Consider the following 5,876-nt stretch of genomic DNA (forward strand, 5'->3'; position numbering starts at 1 on the left):
CTGTAATCCTTTGCTCTCTTATCGCTCAAAAATGTGTCCATCCCCGCCTTAAATATATATGATGACCAAACCTTCACAGTTCTCTCGGGCAGAAAATTCCATAGATTTACAAACCTCTGAGAAAAAAAAATTATAATCTCAGTTTTAAATGGGAGGTTCTATATTTTGAGACTATGTCCCCTCGTTTTAGTTTCCCTGATGAGTGGAAATATCCTCTCGGCATCACCTTTCGAGCCCTCTCATTTTCTTACAAATTTCAATATCATCACCTCTCATTCTTCTGAACTGCAATCAGTATAGGTCCAACCTACTCAGCCTATCTTCATAAGTCAACGTTCGCATCTCCGAAATCATTCTGGTGAACATTCTCTGTACAGCCTCCAATGCAAGTATATCTTTGTAACGAAGGATACCTAAGCTGTATGCAGTACTCCTGGTGTAGCCTCACTAATACCCTGCAAATGTGTAGCGGGACTTCTCTGCTTTTATAATTCATCCTACTTGCAATAAAGGCCAACATTCCATTTGTGCTCCTGATTAATTGCTGTACCTGAATACTAAGTTTTTGTGTTTCATGCACACGGCTCCCCAGGTCTCTCCGTACTGCAGCACGTTGCAATTTTTCTCAATTTAAATTATAATTTGCTTACCTAGTATTTCTGCAAAATTGGATAATCTCACAATATCCCACATGATTCGGCACCTGCCAAAAGTTTGCCCACTCATTAGCCTGTCTATCTCCCTTTGCAGATGTTTTATGTCCTCCTCACAATTTGCATTCACAACCATCTTGGTATCATCAGCAAACTTGGCTAAATTACACTCGGTCTCTTCATCTAAGTCATTAATACAGACTGTAAATAGTTGAAGACTCAGTACCCTTACCCTGCGGCACCCCACTAGTCGGCTATGCCAACCGTACAATGTCCATTTATTCCGACTCTCTGTTTTTGTTATTTAGCCAATGCTAATACATTACCGCCAAATGCATGAACTTCTATCATGTACAGCAAACTATTATGTGGCAGCTTATCGAATGCCTTCTAGAAATTAAATTACACCACGTGCACTGGTTCCTCCTTAACCATCTTCTCGTTACATCCTCAAAGAACTCCTGCAAAATGGCAAGCATGATTTCCCTTTCAGAAAACGATGCCGTCTCTGCTTTATTGCATCACGCTATTCCAAATGTCCCAGAAGGTGGGAACAGGTAAGACAAGGGGAGAAAAATAGAGCTGAGACAGGGAGACATCAGTTCCATGGGGCGCGAACAGGCTGAAGCGATTGTTGTATTTGGCTGTGTGGGGTTGTGGAACTCTGAGGTTAGCGGCTGTGTGGGAAGATCCCCAGAGGAGCTGAGATCAGTGACCTTCTTGGTAACGATGACCTGATGTTCGCTCGTGGGCCATGGTCCAGAGGGAGCAAGGATGAAGTGTGAGACTAATGGGAACAATTAATGAATAAACACCGTCTTAGTTTTTATTTCCACTTATTTCAAAAATACATTAGAATTAGGAGCAGGAGCCAGCCATTCGGCCCCTCGAGTTTGCTGCGAAATTCAACGTGATTATGGCTGATTTTCCACCTCAAATCTACATTCCTTCACTGTCCCATATCCCTTAATGCCCTTAATATCCCCTAATCTTTCGATCGCTGTCAGTTATATACTCAAGTACTCAGCCTCCACAGCCCTCTGGGGTATATAATTCAAAAGATTCACCACACTCTGATTGCAAACGTTTCTCCTGATTTCAGTCCGAAAGAGCAGATCTTTTATTCTGAGACAGTGCCCCCTAGTTCTAGATTCCCATGATGGAGCAAACGTCCTCTCTGCATTTGTGCTGTCAAGTACTGAAAGAATGTCGTATATTTCAATGAGTTCACCTCACATTATTCTAAACTGAGCGAATATTTTCCTGGTCTACTCAATTTCTTCTCATCGAACAATCGCAACATCCCAGGAATCAGTCTGGTGAACCTTCCTTCCTCCCTCTCTATCATTCCTGAGGTTATGAGACCCCAACTGTACACATTCCTTGCACTGCAAACAAATCAACGTCTGTGGAACGTTCACTGATTGAGAAACGAGAATTCCAAAGTAAATCTCCATTCCATGCACTTCCTCCTCGACAGCTTTTCTGCTGCCGTCAGGAAGTTTCTTGCTTCTTGAATTCCTGCCAAATCCTCCTCAATCCCATAACTTAAATCACAGTCCATTAAAGTAAACCGCTGACTGCATGCAACCAAATCCTTCCTCGTGGCTGCCAACCTTTTACCTCTGAGTTATGGAGTATCCCACGTGCGTAACATCAGCCGTCTCAACCCTTGCCTCAGCGCGTCTGCTGCTGAATTCCTTATCCATACATTTGTTGCCTCTGGACTGGACTATTCCCATGCACTCCTGGGTGGCCACCCACGTTCTGCACTATGAAAATTTGTGCTCATCCAGAAAATAGACTGCCTGTGTACTAACTGGCAACAAACCCGTTCACCCATCGCCCCTGTGCTCACTGACCTACATTCATTCCCGGTTAAGCAACTCATCGAATATAAAATCTCATCCTTGCTTTCAAACCGCTCCATTTCCTCGCCCCACCCTATCTCTGTCTGCTCCTCCAGCTCCATAAATCCCTGACAAATCTTCACTCCTCTAATCCTGTCTCTTTGAGCACCGCTGATTATAATCACTCAACTATTCGTGGCCATATCATCAGCTGCCTGGGCTCTTAGTTCTAGAATTCCCTGACGAAATCTCTGAACCTTTCTAACACTTTCTCCTGATAGAATAATAGAAATAATACAGGACTGAGGGAAACCATTTGTCTCATTGTGTCTCTGCTCGTCGACAAATAGCTAACCAGCCTAACCCGACCTCCAACACGAGGACCGTAGGCCTGTAGGATACGGTTCTTTAAGTGCATTTCCAAGTACGTTATAAATAATGGTGAGGGTTTCTGCGTCTACAATCCTTTCAGCTAATGAGGACCAGACACCCATCATCATCTGGACAAATGTATGCCCCTTATCTCCTCTCTAATCATAATACCAACTAATTGCATCGATGCGCCTGCTTTTTGACCACTCACCTAAGGCAAATATTCTTTCTAATGCCCTTGCTACCCATTCTATCTAGCGCCCTCATTTTTCATGCAGTTAAATTCAATCTTTCATCAGCCTCCTCAATTCCAATCAAAGTAAAACATAGATCATCCAATCTTTCCTCAAAGCTTCAATTTTGCACTCTATGCAACATCCTCGTAATGTCCACTGTGCCCTCTCGAATGCAATCAAATATTTCCTGTAATGTAGTGAGCAGAACAGCAGCAGTACTCTAGCTGTGCCTTTACTATTGTTTTGCAGTTGTTCCGTAACTTCCCTGCTCTTACATTCTATCCCTCGGCTAATAAATTAAAGGATTCCATAGGCCTTTTGAGTGTATGCCTTCAGGTCATTAAGGTTAAAGGACAGGTCGATTATGTAGCTCAAAAGGCCTATGGAATCCTTTAATTTATTAGCCGAGGGATAGAATGTAAGAGCAGGGAAGTTACGGAACAACTGCAAAACAATAGTTAAGGCACAGCTAGAGTACTGCTGCAGTTCTGCTCACTATATTACAGGAAATATCTGAGGGCATACACTCGAAGTTCCCATTGTTCTTCCACACCGCTCAGTATCCTGCTATTTTGTGTGTATTCCCTTGCCTTGTTGCACCTCGCAGATTGTATTAGCTCACACTTCCCTGGAATGATTGCCATGTATCTCTTTTCTACACAACTGACTGGTCAATCGATATTTTCCTGCAGTCTAAACTTCCTTCCTCACTGTCAAACAAACAGACAATTTTTGTATTTTTTGTGAAATTCTTTACCATGCTCCCTACATTTATATGTAAATCATTAATGTGAACTACAGAATAAAAGGGACCGAGAACTGAACCCTATTAACCTCACTGGAAATAGCCTTCTATTCGCAAAAACATACGTGAACCATTTTCTTCCTCCCACTGAGCCAATTTTCGATCCGATTTGCCACACTCACTTAAATACAATGGGCTTTTAATTTTTTGATCAGTCTGCCATGTGAGACGTTGTCTAAAGGCTTGGTAAAATCTATGTGGATTACTTCAAATGCACTGCCCGTATCGTACCTCTTTGTTACCTGCTCAAAAAATGCAATGAAATAAGTCAGGCACGACCTTACCTTAACAATTCGATGCTGACTGTTCTTTTGAATCAATGTCTTTCAAAATGAAGGTTTATACTGTCTCTCAGCGTTGATTGCAATAATTTTCCCATCACCAGGATTAAACTAACTGTCTTTAATTATTTGCTGTTTCAATTTCTCCCTTGTTAAATAATGGTAGAACGTTAACAGTTATGCAATGCTTTTTTTTCCTCTCCTGCACCTAGGGAGGTTGCTCAAATGATCGTCAGCGACTCGGCAATTTCGCCACTTGCTTATTTTAATAGCCTAGGATGTATTTCACTGCGTCCTGGTGATTTATTTACATTTGTAGATGCCAAAAACCTAAATCATTGCTTCCTTACTATGTTTATCCAATCCAATATTACATTCTCTTCTTCCTTACCTTTAAGGCTGGCATCGTCGCCCTCCTTTATTAAACCCTGCAATTCTGTCATTAAGTACCATTCCCACATACTCCACATCCACACATAGATTACCATTTTGGTCGCTAAATGCCATATTCTGCCCGTCGTTATCCTCTTTTTTATTTATGCAATTGTGAAATATCTCTGCGTTTTCTTTGATTCAACGTGCCAGTATTTTTCATGCTTTCGCTTTTCTTTCCAAATTTCATTTTTAATTTCACCTCGAGGCTTTCTGCAGTACTGGGCTCTCGATTGCTGAAAAAAGCTTCCTCTCTTTGCCTTATCTTTCACTGTATGCACCTTGTTATCCAGGCAGCTCTAGATGTGGCACAGTTGCCGTATTTCTTTCGAGGAACATGTTGACACTGAACTGGTATCTACTTCTTGAATGTCTCCCACTGCTCTGACACTGATTTACATTCAATGAGCTGCTTCACGTCCACTTTTTCTATTCATCGAATCATGGAATCACAGATATTTACAGCACAGAAGGAGGCCATTTTTGCCCGTCGCGTTTGCACCATCCAATAAAGATTTATCAAGCCTAATCCCACTTTCTGCCTCTTGATCCACAGCCCTGTAGGTTACGCACTTCAGATACATATCCGAATACTTTCGAAATGTGATGACCGTTTTTGCACCTACCACCCTTTCAGGTAGTGCGATCAAGGACAATTCCCCTCTCACGATCCCTCCCCCAATCAGCACCACCATAATCTGTGTGAAGAAATTTCCTCTCACTCCCCACTGAACCACCTACCAATTACTTTACAGCTATGCCTCGTCGTTATTGACCGCCTCTGCTAAGGGAATAAGATCCTTCCGATCCACTTTATCTCGGCACCTCCTAATTAAACACCTTAACAGCTTCTCCCCTCAGACTCCTATGTTCCAGAGAAAATAAACCCAGCCTGTCTAATCATTCTCCATAGCTAAAATTCACAATTCCAAGCCACATCCTGGTAAATCTCCGATGCACTCTGTCTCGTTAAATCATGTGTTTCCTGTAATATGGTGACCAGAACTTCACGCAGCACTCCAGCTGTAGCCTAACTGTTTTATACAGTTCAAGTATAACCTCCCTGCTCTTATATTTTATGCATCGGCAATTAAGGAAAGTATTCCGGATGCCTTCTTCACGCACTTTTCCGCCTGTGCTGCAACATTCATGTGTATGTGGACATACATTAAACATTCCCTTTGTTAGTGCACACTTCGCAGTGCCCTACCATTTAATATGCATTCCCTTGCAGTGTTAGCCATCCC

Source organism: Pristiophorus japonicus, unplaced genomic scaffold (assembly GCF_044704955.1).
Source record: "Pristiophorus japonicus isolate sPriJap1 unplaced genomic scaffold, sPriJap1.hap1 HAP1_SCAFFOLD_43, whole genome shotgun sequence".
Lineage (NCBI taxonomy): Eukaryota > Metazoa > Chordata > Chondrichthyes > Pristiophoridae > Pristiophorus > Pristiophorus japonicus.